Genomic DNA, 27975 nt, shown 5'->3' with positions numbered 1-27975 from the left:
TTTCCCTCCATTTCTTCCCAGTGTTCAACGCTATGGCAGGCGCTATTGTAATAAATGAAAAGGAAAACGACACAGCAAAAAAGGTTGTGTTTGCTCTGGCTCTCGCTCCAGAAACCCCTCGAGGCCGGACTCACTGTACAAACTTTTTTTCCCTCCGAATGCAGAGCACACGCTCATTCTCTCTCTTTCTTTCTTTCTCTCTCTCCCCCTCGCGCTTCCTCTCGGCGGCTCAACTAATGAGAGCGCAGAAAAAGAGAAAGCCTGCGAACTGCGAAAATCTCTTTCCAGCTCTTGCGGACTTACTCAACACTTCTCTTTGCAGTCTCTCTGGGGATTGTGGGAAGACTTGTGACATTTCAGAAGGTGGGGCTGCTTTCCTAACCAGCGTCTTTCTGTGTCTAAAAGTGTGAATGCTGCGATCGGGCTGATCTAACATGGCCGATGCACGAGGGCGCACCCGTCCCCTTCGCCACTGGCTCACGTCTGTCCTCACACACTAACACACTGCCAAGCAGAACTGCAAAGTTAGTGCATTCGGAGTGAAAAAGCAAGCTTGCGTGGATCGTGCGGCCTGTTGGACATCATCAACGGTGTTAGGTAGGGACCCCGCCGTTTTCCTCCCACGTCACATCTCGCCACGGCTTCGGACCAATCGGTGGCCTCGCAGATAAAACCGTACACGCTTATATTTAATTTCAAACTTCTGATAGCCCACTGCATCCCCAAAGACTGAGCGAGCAGCACAGCAACAGCTTTATCTTTTGTTATTTCGCTGGAACGTCTCTCCGTTTATTAGGTTTTTTTGTTTGTGGTGCTGCAGCAGTGCCATCGTGTTCGACCAAGGACAAGCATTTACTTACAGGTTACTGGCCAACTATTAATGACCTGAACTTTAACACTGCCTTTATGTTTAAACACGGCTCCTATTAGAGACAAAACAGAACAGCATATTTCAGATGAATCATAAATCCAAAAGTGGTATGATTGCAATAGCTGTGCATTCGTTCACAATTATTGCACTGCGGAGTGCACGAGAAAATATGTGAAAGATGCTACGTGCTAAACGTACCCAGATACCACATTCAGAACAGGAGGATTGTTGAAAACATAATGCTAATATTAATATGTTGCTGTGCAAACACTCACGGAAATATACTTCACCTCTCTGAGGCCAAGCACATCACAAAATGGCGGCTGCCACCATCTCGTAGATGTCGACTGTCTTATATCTGAAGCCATTTAGACCGTTTCTGTAAGAAACATAATAAAGACTGCATTGTGAAAAACTTTTTTTTTTCACTGAACTGTGTGTATATTTCAAACGAGTTTAAATGCAACTGATGCTGTAAAGCACTTTTTTCCTTCTTTACAGAGAGAAGAAAAATGCATGGATGAAACAAATATTTCAGTTTCTCATTTCATTTTGTGCAATTGTTTTTCATATTAATTTGAATAAATAATTAATTGCATTAAGATTAAAATAAAAATGCATAATTTCATTCAAATAAAGATTTAAATGCATAACAATTGCATTTGAATCACATTTAAAATGCATAACAATTGCATTAAAATACAATTTTCAATGCATAACAACTGCATTAATATAAAAATTTTAATGCATAACTGCATTAATAAAAAAATTAAATGCATAACAATTGCATTCAAATCACATTTAAAATGCATAACAACTGCATTCAAATCAAAATTTAAATGTATAACAACTGCATTAATATAAATTTTTAATGCATAACTGCATTAATATAAAAATGAAAATGCCTAACAATTGCATTAAAATAAAAGTGAAAATGCATAACAACTGTATTCAAATAAAAATCTGTATTCATAACAATTGCATTCAAATCACATTTAAAATGCATAACAATTACATTCAAATAAAAATTTAAATGCATAACAATTGCATTAACATCAGCATTAAAGTAATGTATTTGTTGCCTTAAAACATATTTTTAAAATGCATTTGTATTTATTTTAATTCAATGCTATGCAATGCAACTTTTTTTTTCTCTCTCTCAAGCAAGGGAAGCTATATTTGAATGTTTCTCCAATAGATCCTTCATCAGATGAACCAGACTTTAACTGGATAATATGGAATAATAAAAGTGGAATAATATGCCAACCAGCACAAACATTTGAGTCAGCACTGTATTTTTTGATATCGTGATGCTGGCCTGATATTAGCATGGGTAAGTAGTCTGTACGAGGCCAGAAAGCACGAGGTGGTGCAACTCTCCTCGCCAGATTCACACACACAGTGTTTGTCGCAACAGGAAATGCTGGACAAATGAAAGCCAGCAAGAACGCAGCCGACAGCAGGAGATTTGAGAGCTAAGAATTCCGATTATCTTTCATGTCCGGAAAAATGGATACTAAGAGTTTAAAGGTAATTATTCTTCAAAAGAGCAGCACTGTTTGTTTCTTAAAGCGGTTGCATTCATTAAACGGCTGCTGTCCAAACATGCAAGTTGCACACAATAAAAATATCATTCATCAAAAGTTCCTCACTTAATTTTAATCTACTTTGACAAAAAAAATTATGACAATTTAAATAACTTCACATATCCGTCACAGGCCGCGGTGCACAAGTAATCTCCCGACTTCACACAAAAAAGGCTGTTTTTGGTGGTCTGACCTCTGACCTCCACACGTGCCTAAAGAACTGCTCCATTGACTTCCTGCTGGGTCACGACCCCTGGGTCAAAAGCGTTACTCAAGGGGCCGTTCAAGCTAAATTGAGAGGGTGCGACAGTTGTTTGCTTTGAGAGGTAAAGATTACGCTCACATTAAGTGTTGCCGACAAGCGGGTCAGACCCTTGGGAATGACCCCTGGGACCTCAGACAGCTCCTCTTATTAACTGCTGCTGACCCTTGACCTCTGGCATCATCCAAGTGAAACCAGGTTCTCGCGCTCGCAAACGCTTCTGTAGGGACGCGTCCCGCTCGCGCACCTGATCTGTAGCAATCCAGAAATCCATAATAGCATGCAAATTTGAACCTTCATATGAATTTATATTCCATAATTATTTAACTAAAATGTTGGAATTAATCTTTTAAAACCTATTATCCAAAATGATCAGCTTAATGAAACATTTAAAAGAAAGCAAGATAATTCTTTCAGAGAATTTGAAAAGTAATGTTTTTAAAAATTAAAAACTGGTTTCTAATAATTGTAAAAATGCTAGAGTTGCATTTGAAAGAAAGTTTATAATAAAGTTAATATAATTAATTATGTAATGTAAATGATGATTCAAATCCAACATTTCTACATACAGATGATACAATATTGTAGTAAGTTTGTGTAAAACTTCAGTAGAACTAGCAATTACATAAGATACATTTTTCCCACTCAAATTTTGTGCAAAGCCCTTCAAATATTAAATATTTATAAATACATATTATGCATGTCCTATGTCTAAAATAAAACACTGTGAGGGGAAAATATATAGTGTCTTTGTGCAAATGAGAGTTGTGTGTGTGTGTGTGTGTGTGTGAAAGAGAGAGAGAGAGCGAGAGAGAAAAACAAGAGAAACAAAACTGAGACAAAGAAAATATCCATTGTGTTTTGTTTGGTTTTTCCCCACTAAATCACTCATATTTAGCTTTACTAACTACACTCAATAGTCCTTTAAGAAATAATTTTTATTAACTGTTTTCTCTGTGATTATAAAAACATTAAGGCAATTAGACATTTTAAAACTCACTTTAAGCATTTAAATAGTGTCCAACTACAAACTGTGCCAATAAATTTACATTAAATAGGCAAATATTATTTAAATTATATTATTATTATTATTATTATTATTATTATTATTATTAAAATTAGAAATTTAATTAAAAAAAAAAACCCTCAGCCTCTTGTCACAGACTGTCTTCATTGATATTCAGTGAACCAAATGCCACAATATTTTCTGATAATATCCCATTTAAAAAAAATTAAAAAAAATATTCAAAAATATCGTATTCCTCATGCGATGAATAAAGGTGTGTGAAAATATAATTCAAACACACCAGTGTAAAGACACTCAAATCTTCTTTGCCTGTGATATTCACAATCATTTAATTCTTCAACAAAACATCAATCATAAACACACGCAATATCATTTCTTATGATTTTCAATCTTACCCTAAATGGAGAAGCATGAAAAGACAATACAACCATTTTCTATAAAATCTTTTAAAGTTTAGATGATTTCCTAACAAAAATATAATGCGCACACTTATGGATAAATATGAGCGGCAGTTATTTAGGTTGGTTAAAATTTCCCACGATAAACGAGAATTAAATCATTTTCTCTGCAGGTCTTTTAACAAAAGCATCAAATGCAAATCTCAGCTTTCCTTTTCTAAGTTTGTAAAAACTAACATGACATTTCTCAAATGTAACTCCACATTTTTTTTTTTAGTTCAAAGTATTTTCATACAAACTTACATTTTAAACAACATTTTTTGTTTTGGATTTGAATGTATGACCACAATAAAAATGACCACATGTAAACTCGACTCACCCGGTGAAGATGTGTGTGGAGCCAGCTCCACGTGCTCGTTTCAGGTCTACTCTCGCAGCTGGTGCTTGCGTCTTTGACAGCCTTGTAAAGTGAGTCTGACTGAAGCTGTGTCCTTCTGTTTGGGCCACTCTTCATCCAAAGCTGGCGCGGGACGTGACCTGGCAAAGAGAGAGTGAGGGAGAAAGAAACTGGTCAGAAAAGAAAAACACAGAAACAAACCAGGTGCAAACTGAAACATATGGGAATTTACGCCGTTAAAATTCAGCGGATTCGAACGCTGGGGACAATGAAATGCATGGCAAAGCAGGTTGGCATATGTGTGCACAAATTCACCTATAAAGTGCATTAAATACTCTTGCATTGGGACCAGGACCTGCCTAAGTGCCACGTCAGCAATGTCCTGTTGGGCCGGGCATCATCATGTTCCTCCGGTCGAACCCGACACACCCATGGTGCCCCTCTTCACAGACCAGACATCAGCAAATAAAAGCACATCCGTAAGACACAACGGCAGCCGTCAAGAGTAAACACTTTGTCTTTTGTGATGTTTCTCTGATTGTACATTAACGCGGAACAGGGCCATTAAAACACACTTTTGAAATTTTAGTCGAAAATTGTTTTAACCAGCACAAACGAGCAACAAGCATCGTTGTTTCGTGACTTATTTTGTATTTCACACTTCAGAGTGCAAAGAGCGTTTTGCTAATATTACCATTAGGTTATGAAAATGTTATTTTTGAATGCTCTCGGAACATTTTCTCTTGCTTCTATGAGCTTCAACGGAACCTTTTAATCATAATACAATTTTAAATGTTCTTCCGAACATTCCAAAAAAAAAAAAAAAAAAAAAACATTCCATTTGATCATTTTGCAAACATTATCGGAATGTTACTTTTGAATGTTCTCTGAAAACATCAGTTGGCCGTCCAACTTAAATGTTCCATAAATGATGTATACATGTTTTGAGAACATTATTAATGACCAGATTTAAACCAACTTTCTATTAACGTTACTGGAAGAAAGTTTGTTTAGAACTCGCCAGAACATTATCCACAGTTATAAGAGTGTTCCCTGTTAGCTGGGACTTTTTAGTTTTTGCGTTACACCGGATGCAACCGAGCTCAAATCTGTGCATCTACATCATCTTTACCTAATTGTGAAATACATTTGAAATCATCTCAAAGCGCTTGGATTTTATGTGATTACTTGAGTAAACACTTTTGAGCCACTTAAAGTGCAACAAAGACCCATCTGCATGCAATTTTGATGTCTTTCACAATCCGTGCTTAAAATTCAATCGAATGATAAGGAAAATTCACAGTCATATAATTTCCTTTTTGATAAAAGCTTCTGCTAAATGCATAATTGTAAATAATGTAATATCTCGGCAATATGAACTCAATAATCCTTCATGCTTGTAAATACAGTAACATCAAAAATACTTGGATGCTTAGAAAAGCTGAAATACCGTTAAATGGCAAAATCTAAAAACGCTAGGATCTTTCCTCTTCACTAGCTTGACTTTTCTTCATCATGTCTGAAATCTCAGTGTATTTTTAGTGGATGTATAAAATCAGCTCTCGTCGAGTTCACACAGGTGTGGAGAAACACATTAACAAACTAACTAACCGCAAAAAACAAAAACAAACAACTGGTTTAGCATTTAAAACTTCTTTTTGGCAAATGATTTGCTTTAAAAGTGTAATTATGCATTTTTCTGGACATGAAATACCAAATCAAATATGTAATGTAGTGACATTCAGACATTTTAACTGTATGTGTGAGACACAAAACTGAGGGTCAAAGAGCAAAATTCATGCAGACAAACTGACAATATATAGATTCAAACTGAATAATGTTGGATGTATCTGATCACAAAATAATATTTAGCATTTTTTTCATTTAGCTAGTTTTAACTTGACCAGTGAACACATTAATTTTGACTGTATTTAGCCATAAGAAAAATAATTAAAAAAAGGATTTTATCACACTTTTTTATCTTGACTTTGAGGTTTTGCTTTTCTTTAAAAAGTATTTTACCACGTTTTACATTTAATACAATTGCTGCAATAAACTTCTATAATATTCTTTTCCAAACCCTCCATATTACATTATAAAAGTAGGCTTTAAAAATAGAATCTACTAAACTCAACTGCACAGCCTAGCATTGCCTCTAAAAAGTATGGAAATTATATACTTGTATATTTACTGTAATGTGAATGTGCTATAATTTTTAATTAAAATTCAAAAAAATATTTTATTATTTGAATTTAACAGTCACAAAAGACAGATATCAAGTACTTTCAAATAAAGCTATTTTAGAAATAATTGACTTTATCTAAAAAATATAAAAACCCTCCATTTATATTACATTCTAAAATATAAAACTATGCTTAGAAAAAAACAGCATTTACTAAACTACAAGAATGGCATTGCTTCTAAAAACTATGGAAATCATTTCTCCTATATTTACTGTCATTATGCTCCTTACATGATTCAGGAGAATGTGCTTTTGACTTTATAGTAAAAAAAAAAAAAAAAAAGTTTTATCTACAATTCATAACACATTCTAAAATACAAAATTGGGCCTTAAAAACAAAATTTACTAAACTAAAATGCAGTCTAGCATTGCATTTACTTACATATTTACTGTAATAATACTTCTCAAGAGAATGTGCTGCAATTTAGGTTATTTTCTAAATAATCATTTTAAATAAACACGTTATTATTAAAATTTGAAAGCACAAAAGTACTTTCTAATAAAGTCATTTTAGAAATAATTGACTTTATTTTGTATCTATATTGTGTTTGCACTCACCAAGCCTGCAATTTTCAATGCAAAGCCTTTTTCAGTTGATAATAATAATGCACATTCTTTGACATCTCAATCCTGAACCTAAGAGCACTCGACGCATTCAGCTCAAGCAGAGGTCGGCTGACTTTTACTTGTGAACGTGATGAACTCTACAATCCGTGCGTCTGAGTGTGGCCTCTCAGAGAAAGCTGCTGCGCGCTCACCTAAAGACAGACAGAGCCAGAGTTAACGGGGGGGCTTTGGCCTAATAATCCCCACCCTTTTTCATTTTCTAAAGGTGGAGCTGTCTGTCTGTCCGTGGGACTGTCTCTCTCTCGGGTCTAGACTGAGGGGGGCTGGGTGGACTCGGGAAGATCACGTGTGCCAAGCCCATGACAAAAGCCTCTTTTATGAAGAGCGTATGCAGATAGAGCTGCTGCTTTTGTGCACCGACCCCAAGCTCGGATGGAGAGGAGGAGGGAGAGAGAAAGAGAAAGAGAGAGTTAGATGTAGATGCTCTGAGAGCTCGTGACTGGTGTGAAATTGGTATGTGCACAGAAAACACAACCAGGTTTGCGACAAAATGATTTAAATGTTCATTAAAGAAAGTTTTTTGGCTTTAAGTCCGTCTGAAAGGTGGTTCTCAACTGGTTTTGCATCAGGACCAAAGTACACAAATGGCAACCAATACTGTTTAGCACATAAATGTAAAAGTAAAATTGTATTAATATAACCATTGTGTTTTTAGAAGCAACAATATGCAAAATGAAATTTTTTTAACTAATAAAAAACAAAAATATTCCACATTCGTCATTATTAAGGTTATTTTAATTTTTTTTTGCCACAATATCAATTTAAATCATTTTTCTTTTTTTCTAGATTTTGATTTATTGCTATTAAGTATATATATTAATTATATATAAAGCTTTTCTTATTTTTATTTTTTGCTTTTTTAATTTTCTATTTTAAGATTTTGTTTAAATTGTAGTAAAATTTTTAGTAAATGCTTTTGTAATTTTTATTAGGGTTTTTTTTTTGTGTTTTTAACCATTATATAAGAATATATAAGTCATAACGCTCCTTTCCCCCCCTAGACTTAAAGGTATTGCTTTTTTTCCATTTTAATTGTAGTTACATTTTTTTTTTGGGTGCTTTTGTTTGTTTTCATTAGGTTTTGGTTTTTTTTTATTTTTATTAGGTTTAATTTATCTTTATCCCAGTTTTAGTTTTTATTTCCAGTATTTGTAGTGCTTCAACTTTCAGCTCATTTCAGTAGCAAGCTTTCAAGAATATTTAGATATTTGTACTGGAAAAACTAAATAAAAATACAAAATAAAAAAATTATTTTAGACCTAGTGTTGAAAACGAACATCATTATTTTGTGTGTTTTTGTGATTAGTTAAACCTGTTGATAATTAATGTAATACTCTACCTGTGCTTTCTTTTGCTTCAAACATCCACTAAAAATCATCAGCTGGTCCAGCTTTTGAGACTTTTTCGAAGAGGAATCTGTTAGTTTGAACTTCATGTTTTGTTTTATTTCAGCTTTTATTTAATTTTTAATAGTTTTAGTTAAAGATAATTGCACTACAACTATTCACATTATAAAATCATTGGCAGCCACAGTCCATCCTGCTTTAAAGAACATTTAAAGTGACAGATGACAAAACAGCAGCACACCTAATATACAAAACGTAATTGCAATTTGATTTGGATGCTAACATAGTTATTAGTTATAATTCTTGGTCTGAATAAATGTGAATAATTATTGTGAATAATTTGTCAGTGCACATTAAAAATGTGTTCATAATCTTTCACAATTTTTTGAAACATTCATTTTGAAACACTTCCATTATGGAATTAAAATAGTTTGCAAATGCTGTTTCATTTCAACTTCAAGGTCATTTCTGGACCTGTGGGCCTTAAATGAACAACATCTTAATTTAAGAATAAGCCACACTCATGCATTCTCACCTGCACATGTATGTCAGCACACACACACACACACAGCTCATTAAACACGCAGGAGCCGCGGCGATGCATGACTGTCTGCGGGTTGATTTGTCTTGTGCCACAGGGAGAAAGAAGTTGGCACAGACCCTCGCCCGCCATCTTACACCCAACCGGCTCCACGCTGGAGACACAGCAACATCTACAGTGACTCCCAAACACATTCAGACTCTGCAAAGTGTCTCAATACCACGGCATTAGACGTAAAATCTCAAACTTACAGAGTCCTCATCATTTCTTTTAAAAAAGTCTCAATATCTCAATCAGCTGCTCGTTTGGTGATTTTTAGCAAAACAAAGTAACCAGAGAATTACATTAATTATCAACATGTTGAACTAATCACAAACACACACACAATAATGACTGTGTTCATTTTCTACACGAGATCTAGAATATTTTTCTTATTTTGAATTTTTGTCATTTAACAGTACACAAATTGAAATATTTTTAAATTGAATTTGTATTTACTTTACTAAATATATAAGGTTTTGTTATCTGAATTATTTTTTTTTAAATAAATACAATTAAGTGATTTCATGCTTAAAGAAGGAGAAAAAAATCTGCCAAGAATAGGGCAAGAAAAATTAAAACTTAAAACTAATTTATATTTTATAAACCTATACTGGCAGATATTTGTCTTGTTTTCAGTAAAAACATTTTTCATTTTTCTTAATGTCTCATGTCATTTTGCATCTCAAGTAAATGTTTCTCAAATGTAAGAATGTTTAGATATTTGTACTGGAAAACATGAAAAAAAAAAAACCTTTAGTGTGCATTTCACACCACACAGAAGTCACCTTTTTATGTCAAATGATTTGCTTTTAAAGTGTTCTTGTACATTTTTATAATGAATGACTTCAAATAAAGAAATATGTAATGCAAAAAAAAACAAAAACAAAAAAAAAACCTTATTTCATCTAAATGCATTTGGGGAAATAAAACAAAGGGGGAAAACGCAAAATTCATGTGCATTGTTTTAGCATTTCAGAAACTTCTGTCTGTCAAAAATGATTTGTGTGAAAAATCTGTTTAAGCAATTTTCTCTAGAATACTTTGATATTTTGAGAATACTTTGATATTTTATTATATAATGCAATGGCATTCGGACATTTTATGTGTATATTAAGTGTCTAAAAAGGCACACAATAATAAAAAAAGAAAGACAAATGAGAAAGAAAGAAAGACTGTTTTTTTTCTCCAGGTTGACCAGCAAACTCTAGGGCTGCAGTGAATGCAAATCACCCGAACTCACTCGCACAAACCCTAAACGCTATTCAAATGAGACGGCACTGACATCACAGAGACAAAACTGTCCCAGAGCAACACAAACACAATGCTAAGACTGTACAATTGGCTCTACGATCATCAAAAAAACATACATACTTTCAATTTTTTGAAAATTGAAAGTATTGAAAATTGAAAGCGCCTACTTTACACCATCACATCAATTCCTTAAAGGAATGGTTCACCCAAAAATTCAGGCCATCCGAGATGTGGATGAGTTGTTTCTTTATCAGATTTGGAGAAATGTAGCAATACTTCACTTGCTCACCAATGCATGTGAATGGGTGCCGCCAGAATGAGAGTCCAAACAGCTGATAAAAACATCACAATAATCCACACCACTCCAGTCCATCAGTTAACATCTTGAGAAGCCAGAAGATGCATGTTTGTAAAAAACGAATTTATCCTATATATAAAATAGTCCATAATATAAAATAACTCTTCCCCCAGTGAAAAAGTCCATCTCATCTGAATCAGGAGAGAAATATGCACAAATCAACCACTGTTTACGAGCCAAAACCGTCCAAAATAGCTCTTAAAAGACGTTAACTGATGGACTGGAGTGGTGTGGATTATTTTGATGTTTTTATCAGCTGTTTGGACTCTCATTCTGACGGCACCCATTCACTTCCATTGGTGAGCAAGTGATGAACTGGTACATTTCTCCAAATCTGATGAAGAAACAAACTCATCCACATCTTGGATGGACTGAGGGTGAGTACATTTCAGAAAATGTACATTTTTGGGTGAACTACTCCTTTAAAGATCCTACAGTTTGCTGAATGTGGTAAATAAATCACATTATGTAAATCATTTGCACTTTGAAAATGTGTTTATTCCTGCATAATAAACAAAATACCATTTATTTGTATAAGTATGCAGGGTGATAGACATAGCTGAAATATAGTTTTATAGACATCACCTCGGATTAAACACACAGATTTGAGCTTTTGTTAAACGCTTTCAGTTGAACGGATTAAAAACGGACCTGAAGTGCGTCTCATTGTCTGCTGGATCTAGCTGACCGTCGTCCAGCGTAACCAAGTATTTCAGGTCACTTCACAGGCAGTTTGTCAGACAGCCAAAAGTCCCAGAATGCCTGGCGAAAGCCCAGCTGTGTCCAGCTCCGAGAGTTAACTGTTGCGACCCCTAACGCACCTCTTTCTCCATCTCTTTTCCTCCTCTGTCTTCTGTTTTTCTTTCTAAACAACCGTTTCTCCTTCTGTTTGGACATTCTGAGCTGCTCGGCTCGACACACAATGCGTTTGTTTTGCTCAAAGGCCAAACACAGTAAACATACAGATCGCCGATATTTCATTCGTTTAATCGCTTAAAAATGTGTCGGAGCGCCGTGACATCACATCTGACACATTTGGAGATCTTTAAGTGGCTACTTAAAGGAACAGTTCCCCCAAAAAAGTCATTTATTCACCCTCATGCTCGTCAAAAACCTGTATGATGTTATTTCATCTTTAGAAACAGCTTTTAACGCTTTTATAAGGATTAAAAAAAAACTATAAAGACAACAATACAATCACTTTATTTGAGGATGAGACTCAGCCAAGAGAGATTCAATTATAGAGTTTTCATTTTAATTCTAGAATTGTTGCTACTTATTAGATTTTGTTCTTTTTAAATATAACTATTTAGGTTTAATTTTTTTATTGTTTTGTGATTACATTTTTTATTGTCTGTAATTCAACAAAACAACATCCATTCAAACAAACAAAACAGGGAAGAGGGAGCAACAGACACATCAATATTTTTACAATCTGAAAGAAAAAAAAAACTTTATGGTCATTCCTTTATATAGTCCAAAATTTTGGAGGTTTAATTTGTTTTATTTTAGATTTTTATTTATTTACAGTTAATAATTATATATTCAGCTTATAAACTTTTTCATTTACCAATGGAACATTTGTATTGCCTTAGCATATGTTTTTATTTTTCTTTCTTTCGTATTTATTTACTTAATAATTATTTAATTTATTTAACAAAACTTGTTAAACCATTTTAGATAATAATAACAGAATATTGGCATATATTTATAATGAATTTTCTGGCATTTTAAAATAAAATACTTTCATATTAACACAATTTTAATGCTGTTTGTTTCATTATTAATAATTTAAATTTCTTTTTTTTTTCAAGTTTCACTTTATAGTTTGCTTGTTTACATTTTTATGTTTGCAATTTTTTTTTGTTTTAGTTTTTTTTTAATAGCAACTGATTTTAATTTAAATTCATCACACACACACACACACACACACACACACACACACACACACACCACACACATATATATATATATATATATATATATATATATATATATATATATATCTACACACACATACTTTAATATGACAAAATAATGCTTATATATTAAAAATAATATCATTTTATTATGAAAAATTTCATCATTTATGATTTGACTAGATTTTTACTACATTAACTCATTTGAATCTGCTCGGCTCCTCTAACCGAAAAAGGACTGTAAAAAATGACTATTTTTTTTTGTGTAAATTTATGTACAATTTTTTAATTAAACGTTAATTAAGTGAAAAATATTGAGATGTAGTTTAATTTATATTGTCCAACCCTAAATATTATATCTACAGTCTAATACAGAAATATTAATACAGATGTCAAACAATTTCCCATTACATTACAATGTTGCCATTGAAGCTGATTTGAAAATATGATGGAAATAAATAAACTGGAGTCAGACTTTGTATGCGAGTGATTGGCAGCAGCAGGTCTTCTGTTAAAGAGACAGTAGCGCCACCTGATGGATCAACTGGAAACGCATCTGATCTCTTGCTGTCAGTAAATCAGCGCTGCTCATGTGTTTGGAAAAATATGTCTCCAAAAATATAACAGACAAGATTACTTCAAGACTATCTGCTCTTCCCTGGCAAAACTACAAAATAGAAAAATAAAACTAGATTTATACATTTTCTTATTGAAATTTGAGCATTTGCCCAAAGACAACTCACTGCTGTACTGCTGGAGTCCTGTGAACGGTTGTTAGGGCGTTGCTATATGGTTGCTAGGGTGTTCTGAATGGTTTTTAACATGCTCCTTTATTAATTCTAGAGTTGCCAATGGGAACCGTTTGGGAATATTAAAAAAATGTTAAAAGACATTTTGCTTAAAACCAGAAATATATACAGAAAAGGCCAAAATGTTCAGAATAAATAAAAAAACATTAATCGTATTTGACACGTATGTGATAATTATTTGATTTTTATCTGAATTATTTGACTTATCTTGCCAACTTGATTAAAATAAATCATTATTTAATGTAATATTATATATTAAAATAATTATTTTTTAATATTAAATATGATGCATTTATTGTTTTATATATATATATATATATATATATATATATATATATATATATATATATATATATATATATATATATATATATATATATTAAATATAAATATATAAAAATATTTAAAATAAATTCTTAATTACAATTTAGATAATACTTTTTGGTCACTGTTGCTTAAAACAGACACAAACACAACAACCGAGCAGCACAAGTCAAACATCTTAAATTAATCTTAATGTTTTCAAGAAGAAGAAAAAATATAATAATTAATATGATTTAATATAGTATTATATATTATAATTATTTTTTACATTAAACACTATAATTTATTTAATATTTATTTAATATATAAAATATATAAAAATCAACATTTTATTCAATAAAGATCTCTTTTTTATTGTTTTATTTTATTTATTATGATTTTAGGCTTAAATACACTACTTTAGATGTATTTGGTCACTGCTGTCTATGAGAAAAAAATATTTTATATGATTTAATGTAATATTAAATATTAAAATTATCATATCTGAAATTTTAAATGCTGCAATGTTTTTTTTTATTTAAAAATGTAATCATGTAAAAAAAATGTATATTGAAATATTAATAAAGTATGTTTTATTAATATTAAAGAAATCTCATTTGTGGTTTTTATTTTACAAAAATGAATGGTAAAATACACTACATGTAATTGCTCGCTGTTGCTTTTAGTTTTTTCATTACGTTTAACCTCTCAGCTAATTAAAACACTGAGTTTAAAGACATTTTGCATAAAGTATGTGAAGCTCATCTCTGGCAAAATGTGAAACACGCACAAGACATAAATAAATAAAAGCCGAAAGCACAAGGAAGCGATCCAAGATCTGAACATCTGCATCAAAATAATGAAGCGATGTGGGATTAAACCTTAACCAGCAGTTTTCCAGACAGATATTAAACACTGTCGTCGATGGATCGATATCAAAGAGAAGTTGCCATTAGTGTTTATGGATTCCAGGACTGACCTTGATCCGTGTCCAGGGAAGCGTCCGAGAGGCCAACGAACCAAACGCTGGCTCGCTCATCAAAAAAAAACGACACGCACGCAACCCAACTACACCACAGCATCCTCCCCCCCGACACCACACACATGCTTTCTGTCTCAGTAAGGAAGTAAATAAGAGCACGGACCGCAGGCCAGACGCTGAGCCAGTAAATACACACCGCCTTTCATTCACATGCATAGTGTCTGTAACACAAGACACACAGCAGCTGTAGACAGGACAGGGACCTCTCTCTCACACACACACAAACACACACACACACACACAAACACACACACACACACACACACACACACACACACACACACACACACACACACATACACTATGACCCTCTTAACCCACATGAGCAGCACTAACAGCTCAGGGGTCAGAGGTCAACCATCAGTAAATCTGAGCTGATCCAAGACATACACAGATACACGATACACAGCAGAGAATGCATATAAAATACATAAATAAAATACATGTGACCCTGGAGCACAAAAGCAGTCTTAAGGCGCTGGGGTATATTTGCAGCAATAGCCAAAAATACATTATATGGGTCAAAATTATTGACTTTTCTTTTATGCCAAAAAATCATAAGGATATTAAGTAAAGATCATGTTCCATGAAGACATTTTGTAAATTTTCTACTGTAAATATATCAAAACTTAATTTTTGATTAGTAATATGCATTGCTAAGAACTTCATTTGGACAACTTTAAAGGCCATTTTTATTTTTTTTACACCCTCAGATTCCAGATTTTCAAATAGTATCTCGGCCAAATATTGTCCTCCTAACAAACCATACATCAATGGAAAGATAATTTATTCAGCTTTCAGATGATGTATAAATTTCAATTCTGAAAAATTGACCCACATGACCATGGTCACATAAATAGTATGCATTATCATATGCACTTTTCAATGATGTGAAACAATTTGTGCAGCATATATCTGTTTTCTTGTTATTATATGATTTTGAAAAAAAAACTTGCTACGTGTAACTGAGACTTGTTATAGCACTTGCATATCATTGCTCTTTTGTTGATTTTGATTGCTTCTATTGTCCTCATTTGTAAGTCTGCTAAATGACTAAAAGTAATGTAACGTAATGAAATTACATGCCATATATCCTATTTTTTTTTATAAGAGAAACAAATTAAATTACCTTTAAATGCAAGATTTCATAATTATTTGGGGGTTTTATTATTTTGTATCTGTTTTACTTTTTCATATCCAAGGTTTATTAACCAAACATAAAAAGCTACAAGCTACATTATAAATAGTCACATCTACATCCATCCATCTATGAGTGTAAATATCTGCTTTAAATATGTATTATATACACATATTTTACATGTGTTACCTGCTATATATTTGACAGTCAAATGATTTTTAAAGGAAAAATTTCATAATATTACAGTTGCTGAACTGCTCTAAAAATCAAATCAGACGTGCCAAAATGGCATCAATCCGTCATACGTCACTGCTTTCAGAGCCCAGAGCAAAAGCCATCCATCGTTCAGAGCAGAAATCCACATTAATGGCATAAACGTGCAAATGAAGGGCCGACCTGTCGAGATCTCAGCGCTCTCAGCTCATAATTCACACTAAACCCTGCCACCAAACCTTCAGACCGGCAACAAAAACACTCGCCGGGGCCAAGACACGACGGTACAGTGGGATGTCATCGCCACGAGTAGACCTCAGTGAAATATCACGGCAGAACGACAGGGAATTGAGTTTCAGTCGAGAAGTGTTGACTTTGTCATACATCACGCCAGAAAAGGGCTGACTGCACGCCATTCGAAACCTACAGAACAATCCACTTTACTGATTATACTTAAAGCCCTCGTTTTAATGCATGTACTATTCATTTAATCCGTCGATTAATGAAACCCACCTAATTCCTAGTTTATTTTCATTCTCGGATCGAAAGCCCATAAATGCGATCCAACAATTTACGGCGTACTGTTTGCTATAAATTGATTCCATATGTGAAACGTAATATCTGATGCCCAATAGCCCTCCTATGATGGAAATCTAAACTGCATGGTTTAATCGAAATGTCTTTTCTCTCATACTCAGGGAGTTATAATGGCTTCTGCAAATCTGCAGCCTTCAACGCTTCCAAATCCCCACCTTACAGTTGTTTCAAGACACTGGAGCCCTTAAAGTGCACTGATATCAGTGCTGGAATAAATATTCACGTTTACACATAATATAACTAATGAATCATCCTATCAAAAATATTTGGTTGAACTTTATTTTGATAGTCCATTTTAGACATACAACTAACTACAAGTAACTTTGCAACTACAAGTCAACTAATGCTCATTAATATGCAACTTAAAGTCAACTAATGCTCATTAATTTGCAACTGCATGTCAACTAATGCTCATTAATTTGCAACTTCAAGTCAACTAATGCTCATTAATTTGAAACAACATGTCAACTAATGCTCATTGATTTGCAACAACATGTCAACTAATGCTCATTAATTTGCAACTACATGTCAACTAATGCTCATTAATTTGAAACTACATTTCAACTTATGCTCATTCATTTGCAACTACATGTCAACTAATGCTCATTCATTTGCAACTACATGTCAACTAATGCTCATTAATTTGCAACTACAAGTCAACTAATGCTCATTAATTTTCAACTACATGTCAACTAATGCTCATTAATTTGCAACTACATGTCAACTTATGCTCATTAATTTTCAACTACATGTCAGCTAATGCTCATTAATTTGCAACTACATGTCTGCTAATGCTCATTAATTTGCAACTACAAGTCAACTAATGCTAATTAATTTGCAACTACGTCAACTTATGCTCATTAATTTTCAACTACATGTCAGCTAATGTTCATTAATTTTCAACTACAAGTCAACTAATGCTCATTCATTTGCAACTACAAGTCAACTAATGCTCATTAATTTGCAACTTCAAGTCAACTAATGCTCATTGATTTGCAACATGTCAACTAATGCTCATTAATTTGCAATTACAAGTCAACTAATGCTAATTCATTTGAAACTACATGTCAACTAATGCTCATTAATTTGCAACTACAAGTCAACTAATGCTCATTCATTTGCAACTACATGTCAACTAATTCTGATTAATTTGTAACTACATGTCAACTATTTCTCATAATTTGCAACTACATACTTACTTGCAGAGTAGACTGTCAGGTTAGACAGGGTTAGAATAATTTGATATATACTTGCAAAGTTTCTTATACTTAGTATGATGTGGACTCATCAAAATAAAGTGTTAGAAGATATTAAGCAGACAGTCTACTAATACTCTAAAGACTGCTAGTTGACATGTAGTTGTGAAGTTACTTACTGTTAGTACAATGTCTAAAGTGGACTATCAAAATAAAGTGTTACCAAATATTTGAATCAATATGTGCAATAAGGCATGATTTGAATGAATCAGTGTATAATTTTGTTTGAACTGGCATTCACATGCACCATCTGAACAAACTGATTCACTGTATCGGTTTATTTACATGCAGCATCTGAACAAACTGATTCACACTCAAGCGATTTGAAAGTGCTGAAATTACTCATAATATAACTAATAAAGCACCCTATCAAAAATATATATCCGAGTTGAACAACAACAAGATTTAACAAGATTTCACAGTAGATGCACCATCTGAACAAACCGATTCAAGCGAAGTAGAAATTTACTAAAAAAGTTCAAAATTAGTTAAACAAGATTTATCTACAAAAAATAAAAAAAGTAAAATGCATGACTCAAATGAATCTGTGAATCATTTTATGAACCTATACATGCACCAACCGAATGAACCAATTCACTAAGAAATGTAGAAACTTGCTAGAAGTTACATTCATTTAAAAAGGTATTGACTTTACACATAAAACAACTAATAAAAGACCTCATCAATAAAACTTGGTGACAATTAACAAGAAAAAAAAATGGAACATGCATGAATTCATCTGTGAATAATTTTTGAGTCACTTCATTTACAGTAGATGCACCATCCAAACAAACTGATTTACTAATCAAAGTAAAAACATACTAAAAAAGATAAAATTTTGAGTCAAACAACAAGAATTATCTACAAAAAATCAAATGCATGACTCTGTGATTCGTTTTATGTACCTACATGCACAGAGCGAACGAATCGTTTCACTAAACGATGCAGAAACTTACTAGAACAGTTTCATTTGAAAAAATGCTGAAATCAGCAACTGTCCAAATCGAAGCCATTCGCTCACAAACACACCTCCAACGAAACCGGGCCGTAACGGTTGATTCTGGGCCGCGATCCATTCAAATTCCCTCTGGCATTTAGCTTATGGAAGCGGCACAGAGAAAAGTCCTCGGCCAAAAGCCTATTGCTGAATAGCTCAGCTTTCATTTCAAAGCCCTGTCTTTAGTGGCTTTTTCCTGATTTAACTTTCTTCTGGCCCATTAAAAGTGTTCATAAAATTAGGTTAGCAAGTGTTTTTGCCATTAGCAGTTAGCTTATAAATAGAAATCTGAACTGCTGGACGGGTTTGGGATTGAAGCTAACCGCTAATAATGTGGCACTATGGGAGAAAAAGACAGTCTCTAAATGATCCCAGAGAAAAATAAAACATCGATGGTGATTAAAATGACATAAAGCAGAGAGTGTAGCATGAAATTAGCCACTCTATTTTAGCAGAGAGGGCATTAATGTGTTCTGCGTCGGGCCTCTGAGGTTGCATGGCATTTTTAGCAGCTAGCAGACGGTTCTCATTTGTCATTCGTAGTTGCATGCATGTGCATGACCAGATACTCAATTCTAAGCACATGGAGTGAGATGGGCAGAAAAATGAGACTTTATCTGCAAAATGAAATCAAAACAGACAATTCTTAAGTTTTTATCCCAAGAAAATTCATGCTTTTATCTAAAAACACAGTCATTCTCTCAGACATGACACAGCTAACGTTTTTAGCATCTCGAGCCCTGAACCATGTGATATTAAGCTGATGTGTCAAATTAAAAGTAAAGTTAAACTTTGACTTTTACTTAAGTAATGTAAGCGGATTTCACACACAAATCAAAAAGACTGGTAATGAAGCTAATACAACAAATTCATAACCTCTGACAATCAAAAGCTACAAGTCAACTAGGGCTGTACGATTTGGGGATAAAATCAAAATTAGATTTTTTATATTAGACTGACCATTTTAAAAGCATTTTTTAATTTAAAATTTAAATTTTTTTTTAAATTTCTGAATAAAAAATAAAAATAGAAAAACCCATGTTCGCAGTGCTTGATGCAAAATCTGGCCAAAATTGGAATTATAAATCAATATGGCTTTAAAGTAGTAGTAGTAGAAGTAATAATAATAATAATAATAATAATAATAACAATAATAATAATAATAATAATTATTATTATTATTATTATTATTATTATTGTTAAATGAAACTATGAACTTACTGAATAAAAAATTATTAAATTTGTAGTTTTTTATGTAAAAAAACAACAACATTGCAGTTTTGCTGTCCTTGGCTGCACAGTTTGGCTAAAACTGTGATTGTAAATAAAAAAATTAACATTTAATAATTAATAAATAAAATAAACAAGTAATAATTGATTTCAAATATTAATAATAAAAATATAATAAATTATTATTCAATAAAAATTACTAAATAAAACACAATAAAAAATTAATAAATACAAATAATTTAAAAATACAATAAAAAAAATCTAAAATTTTTGGAAGAAAAAAATAATTTTATTTTGCATTATTTTGCAGCATTTACTGCGAACCAAGTCGCTCTGAGATGTTGCAGCTCATGTGTAAATGTACATAGTGCTGCATTTCACTCTGAAACCCACAGTGCATGTATTTATTTAATTAAATCAGAGCTGATCACATTGATTTGCTAATCACACTAAAGCTGGCCGCACACTAGACGCTTTTCAAATCATGGGAGACCACAGACATGAAGACTGTTTCAACCTCCCCAAAAAAAATGCTTGCAACAAGCCGCGAATCGGGCAACACCCTCGATCATTCAGGGATGCAAATCCATCTTAAAAACTGCCTTAAAATCCTATAGCCAGCTTAAGTCATGTTGGGCTTCTGGATTTATTCTGATTTATCTTGCAGGAAGAGTCAAGTGACAAATTTAACACTTTACATTTTACATTTGGCAGACGCTTTTATTCAAATGACTTTATTTTCTGTATGGTTAAATCTGTGTGCAATTGTGTTCTTTTGCATTATATGTTATCAGTTCATGCAGTGCACTGCTGTTCGAGCAACCCAATGCATGCTGGGCATCAAAAGGAATAAAAGGACTGTTGTTGCTTTTTTCCACCACTGGCACAGACAAAAATGCCTATATTCTGTCTGAAATGGATGCAACCGCAATGGTGCTTTTTACTAAGCACTGCAGTCAGAGATGCATCACTAGCACACCAATCAAAATATCCGTTACCATCCGCACCCGCTCAAATGCCAGCCAATAGGAAGTCTGCACGCCAGGTCCAGGTCCTTGCCGGAGCCGATCACAGGCTCCAGGAACGCCAACAGCAAGGTAATTCATTCTAATTAGGCCGTTTGCCATTCCCGAGTCTGTCCTAACTCGGCCAGCTGCTACCTGAGAATGCTGCTCTTCAATCAAAACCAGCGGCCGACTCTTGTCTTTCATCGTTGGGGAAACCATCAGGGCGACAGGGAAGAGCTCGACTCATGTTCGGCTACAAAACAGCACGGCGGTCGGCGGATGTTTAAAATGGCCAAGCATTACTCAACCGAAGGAGCTTAACTGTTGTCTTTGGCCGTCTGGCTTGGTTCTTTTTCTAATAATGGCTAAAGTTTCATGCTTTAGAGCTGTAACAACATGGAACAAGGCAGCACCAATGAATATATTAAGGTCTTTCGAGCTTCATCAGGTGTGTGAACCTCAATTTGACAATGTATACAAACACAAATCATACGTTGATTAAACAGAGATATGTGTTCATAATTTGCATATTTTCTGGAGAGATCTGTACTGGACTGTACAATTCACAGTTGGTATAGCAAACACATTGGTTCTCTATTGGCATTCATATGTAAAATGTATACATATGTTGGGTAGACAATGGCATACACAATATCTACACACTGATATCATCTAAAACATGGACATTTTGAATTCTAAAATGAGATCACAAAATAAGAAGCTTATAAAAACAAAAACAAAAATTCTAAACTTTTCAAAATTTATGTAACTGCCCTAATATTATATAGCACTTTTTTTTGTCTTGGCATTTTTGTATATAGCCTTTATGATTATGTTCATTTTATGTTTTGTTGTTGTTATTCTGGTTTACATGCTTTAAACTGTACAACATTGCCTTATATTAAAAAAAAATTATAAAAAATGAACATTTTGAGTTATGAACAAGACATTACAGACATGAAACTTTAATAATCACTCAAAATATGCAATAATTCAATACGATCTCAGACCAGAACCTTCATCAGAACTCTAACTACTCAAGACCTTTTCAATACCAAATGCATTTATATTAATAATAAAAGACATTTTTATTGTTTTAATATGAGTTTGAATAACTGTCAAAGTGAAATACAAGCAAAATGCTGAAATCGTAAATGTGTTTGGATAATAAAACCTGCTAGAACTGATGCAATTTTGGCAACAATGGCATTGATGTACATTTAAAAAAAAAAAATATTTAAATCACATAATAATAATAAAAAAATCAATACGAACCTCAAAGGATTCATAAACATTTGTATGTCTCAGTATTACTTTAGTATTAATTATAAAAAATTTTTATAGAATGCAATAATATTTTGTAATAGCTTTTATTTGTTTATTTTAAGTAATATGTAGTTGTAAATTTTATTAGTTTTTTATATTTCCCTTTTTTTATATATATAATTTTCTGCACCTGGTACTTCAAGATTTAATACTTCAAGTACTTATTAAATTTCAGTTAAGGCAACATGTCTAGTTTATTAAATTTAACGAAAAATGATTTTTTAATAGTTTTAGTTAAGAATAACAACATTGTGACTCTGAATTGGTTCATAAGTAAGTGTTACGTAGATATCTTACTTTTAAGTCTCTGTCCAAAAGTAGCCCACTGAAAGCATGCGGCTACGAATACTAATGAGATCACGTTGTAAATTCACTTTGTAGGAAGCATAAAGCACAGAGAAAGGACCTCTTCAAACTGTTAGGGACCACAATGAGGTCTAAATCCCGCACGGGACACTTAGGGACAGAGTTCTGACCCAATTCACAACCAAACAGGAAGAAATGGCCGAATCCTAACAAGATTTATTTTCATTTGCTTTCAAGACGCGGCGGAGGCAGGAACTAGCTTTCGCTCGCTGTATCTTTAAAGGACTTGAAGTTTTCTTGGCAGCTCAGGGAAGAACTGCAAGTTCAGCCAAAATAGACAATAAAGCAAAGGGGAGGAACATGCCAAAATGAAGGGGGCAACTAGTTCCAGGGGTTCATTTTTCCTTCATGATTCACGCTGGAAAAGAAAGCACTTCCCTGTCCTCATATGAACTCTCGCCGCGCTCTGCGACTCTCACAAGGAAGCGCTGGGGGAGGGGACGGCCACGCGCATTTTTGCGCGCTCGCAGAACTGGGTCAACTGCAGACGAGTCAAAAGAAGCGAGAGAGGTAAACAAACCGGCGAAAACTCGCACGTACAGAGACTCAGAGTCAATGAAAGAGAATCTTTTCTCCTCAGCACTCGTGACTATCCAGACTCTCGCTGCAGCTGCGCGTGACTCCACTGTATTCAACAGATCGCGTTCTCGCGGCGGCCTCAAGTTGCTTCCAACTGTCCTGAGGTTCTTCTACTGATTATATGCTTTGTAGAGGAATTAAACTGAAATGTTTTTGACACAAGGGAGATGCCAGATCGCTCACTGCGCGCGCAATTGTAAAAAACAACAACCCATAAGAAGCTAAATTGATGCAAAAGCTTGCATTTAGTCACTGCAGTTGTGGTTTTGTTACTTTTGAGCATCATTAATTTTAGTTTGTTTTTTATGCCTTCTCTAAATAATAATAATAATAAAAGCTCTTCTTAATGCATGCCAAATTAAAGGGATAGTTCACCCAAAAATTAAAATTATGCCATTAATTAATCACCCTCATGTGGTTTTAAACCCATAAGGGCTTCGTTCATCTTCAGAACACAAATTAAGATATTTTTGATGAAATCCAAGAGCTCTCTGACCCTGCATATAGACAGCAACCCAAATGAAATGTTCCCACACCCAGAAACATAGCAAGGACATCAGTAAAACAGCCCATGTGAGTTCAGCCGCAATTTTACGAAGCTACTAGAAAACTTTTTGTGCGCAAAGAAAACAAAAATAATGACTTGATTCAACAAATCTTCTCCTCCAAATCACATATTTTGCCATTATGGAGAGTATCTCTGCACGTAAACAATGCATGTGCATAGATGCTGCTGATGTAGAAAGCGCATGCGACTTGTTGACCTGCAGAGGAAAGCACACACATGCATCGTGGTGCTCTCTATAATGGCGAAATGCGTGATTTAGAGGAGAAGATTTGTTTTTGATTTAGATCAAGTTGTTATTTTTGTTTTCTTTGCTCACAAAAAGTATTCTCGTATCTTCGTAAAATGTCGGCTAAACTAATACTGTTTTAATGATCCTTGCTTTGTTTCTGGACCTGGGAACAATTCAGTTGTGTTGCTGTCTATATGCAGGGTCAGAGAGCTCTCGGATTTCATCAAAAATATCTTAGCTTGTGTTCTGAAGATGAACGAAGGTCTTACGGGTTTGGAACGACATGAGAGTGAGTAATTAATGACAGAATTTTAATTTTTGGGTGAACTATCGCTTTAAGATTTAAAGCCACTTCTGATTATTCGAAAATGATGATATGGCAAATTCTGATTATTACAAATAACATCTACCACCAAAGCACAATCACCGAGTTTTCTACAACCACAAAGACCAAAACCAGTTACCCAGAATGCTTTAGTGATGCACTAATAGGAGCTTTTACAGCAGCGATATGGCACCACATTGAAACCACAGTGACTAAGATGATATAGATGAGTCAAACATGCTGCCAAAACCACCAAACCAGAGTCAAAACCCACAAAACTATCACTTTTGCTTGAGTCACTTTCAATAACTCTGGCGAGCAGAAGCTGTAGCATCTGGCAGAGCACAGGAGATATATAGATTCATCAAACTACATGAGAAAGCACATTCCACATGCAGTTAAAACCATACTGTACAAGTTGCATAAATCATTGTCATTTTTATGTTATAAAGTGGTGCCACACCAATTACATTTCTTTAGAGTACAGTTATTAGAATATAGAATAATTGTAAAAGAATGAAATGTGACCTGCACTTATGACAATGTGACATGATTTTGACGCAGTGAAAAATATTAGTTACTTTTTGAGTTATTATAATTAAATGTGCGTATTGAGCTTTTAATGTTACCTTTTCCTTGTAAAGAAAATTCTGTGAATCTTCAATAAAAGGACACTTTAGAGATTAATCATATTAAATACCAATCTGTATAATATCTACACCAAATGTGATCATTTTGAACAGACTGAAGTTATTTTACAGATGACAAGCTGTGTTTTAGAAAATTTGACTTAAGAGTGTTCTTGTTCCTGTAGATTTACACAAATACTGAGATGATAAACAACATATAAATTAAATTATTTTGCCATTCTGCAATGCAAAGTTATCTGCTGGCAGTCTAAGACGAGCGTTTAAGGATTCTGCTCTTCTAAAACACACAGACTGCATTACCAAACTACAATTTACAACATACACTGTTACGGTTAATTTAATTTATTATATTCACAATTTATGCATCACAGGGACACTGGAAAATTTAAACAGGCCTATGTTAAATATAGTATTGTCAATACAGCCACAAAAAGCAATCAGCCAGTAAAAAAATTGCAGTTTGATAAGTTGACTCAATTAAAAATCACTGGCGGCATTATAGATTTACTTTAGACCTTTATAATATTTACATAAAAATGTATATTTCCTATTGAAGCTGATTATAGCATATTTACACTTGTATGTTAAAATAGATTTCCAATCTAAAGCCGTAAGGCTACTGGTGTGTATTTTCATTCTATACATAGTAAAAAAAAATCCTATAAGACTCTCTAAATGTATCATAATATTAAAAAATCCTAATGGCATCAAAAAAGATAAAATTTGGAGATACAAGTTTGTATAAGCATTAAAAATATGCCTTTTGTTTTATAAGAACCATGGTGAACTACTCAATGTTCTAAAAAATTGCTGAATTGTTCTAAATGATCAGAATACCAGAAAGAACCCCACAGAATTGTGAATGCAGTATTAAACTATAACAGGTACACTCACCTTAAAAAACATCAGGAGGTCATTTCAGAGACTTGCAGTACTTCTGTTCAGTGTTTTTAAGACTTTGAGATCCGTCTGCAATCTCTGATCCAGTTCCTTCGGCGTTCCAGTAAACTTCAGGACGTCCTGGTGAAGGATTACTGTGCTGTGGGACAAAGAGAGAGCCGAATCCCACGGTAAACTCCGTGAACTCATTTGATCGCATCTGTGTTGTGCGTCTTCGCGCGTCGCGCCGCTTCTTTGATTACACTCGGTTACGCACTGGACGCTCTGCTTTCCACCATTTTATTTACACATGTAAAGAGGGAAAGCAACTTGAGAAGTGTCAAAATCACCGACTGGAATTTCGGAATGTAAATTAAGTTTGTACGCGGAACGATAAAACAGCGATTTGGAACGAGGGACGTTTGGATGTGGACTTTCGCGTCTGTTTGTTCCATCAACGCCCATCTCCACGTGCCTGCTGAGGGAAAATCACCGTGTAAAACATGTTTAAGCCTTATTTCGCTCAGCATGTGTATCAGTTGAGAGGAAAGTTGTATTTTGCAGCTGGAAGTGAGTATAAAGAACTTCATAAAAAGTTTGAGCTCACAGATTATTTCAAACTCTCCGACTAAAAGCTCGACAATGATTAGCGCAGTGAATACTGGATAACAAACACTTCAAAAATAACACTGATTTGGAAACGTTAATTGAAGCTTTACAGATCAAAAGTCATGCAAATATAAGCAACATAAGCAAATATAAGTATGACGGTATATAAACATGTTAAAGTTGAATGACATTTCTAATTCTGTGAAAATAAATGAGCAAAGTCAATTATCCAGTGCTATATATATATATATATATATATATATATATATAATTTATTTTAAACAGCATGTATTTCAGTTTTTTTTATTTATATGAATCTATGAATGAATTCTGGATCGGTAGTGTAGGTGTGTATATATATAATATATAAAAAAATATTCATATAATTCATTAAACTCATAAAACTGACTATCTATGTATCCAAGTAATAAAAAAATATATACATATATATATATATATATTAAATGATAAGTGTGTCTGTGTGTGTGTGTGTGTGTGTGTGTGTATATATTAAATCATAAGTGTGTGTTTGTGTGTATATATTTATATATATATGTGTGTGTGTGTGTGTGTGTAGTCTATATAAAACATGGAAACGGTAATGAACATAATTTGTCAAAAGAGATAAATTATCTATTGCAATGATGTTTTATGCAAGTGTGTATGTTTATATATACAAATACTGTAATAAATGTCAAATTGTGCAAACAATGGTTATCATTATTATTTTACATTTCCATAAACCAGAGTGTACAGGTTAAGTATTGAATCATGTTTTTGACTTGTGTGTGTGTGTGTGTGTATATATATATATATATATATATATATATATATATATATAATATTATATTTAAAATAAATAATATATAATTTGAATATAAAGTTTAAAATAAATAATATATAATTTGAATATAAAGAAAAAAAACTTCCTTCGCCTTGGACTTTATATTGTTTTTATTTGCATGTACTTGTATTTTATTTTGTT

General features: G+C 33.4%; 1 long non-coding RNA gene across 6 annotated transcripts in view; it reads right to left on the bottom strand.

Moving 5' to 3' along the window:
• LOC109081955 overlaps positions 1–26889 on the bottom strand; it is a 42725-nt gene extending 15836 nt beyond the window's left edge. Inside the window, exons 1-3 of one of the 6 annotated variants that reach the window (XR_006158550.1) lie at positions 26397–26889; positions 4524–4681; positions 1147–1250 (exon numbers count right to left, since the gene is read on the bottom strand). This is a non-coding gene — a long non-coding RNA (uncharacterized LOC109081955). Of the gene's footprint in view, positions 1–1146; positions 1251–4523; positions 5200–14958; positions 15021–26396 lie in introns of those variants that run through there. The other 5 variants (XR_006158553.1, XR_006158549.1, XR_006158552.1 and 2 more) reach the window with 5 other exon arrangements.
• Between the last annotated feature and the right edge of the window lie 1086 nt (positions 26890–27975).

Source organism: Cyprinus carpio, chromosome B25 (assembly GCF_018340385.1).
Source record: "Cyprinus carpio isolate SPL01 chromosome B25, ASM1834038v1, whole genome shotgun sequence".
Classification (NCBI taxonomy): Eukaryota; Metazoa; Chordata; class Actinopteri; order Cypriniformes; family Cyprinidae; genus Cyprinus; species Cyprinus carpio.
This window is presented reverse-complemented; position numbering and strand designations above follow the sequence as displayed.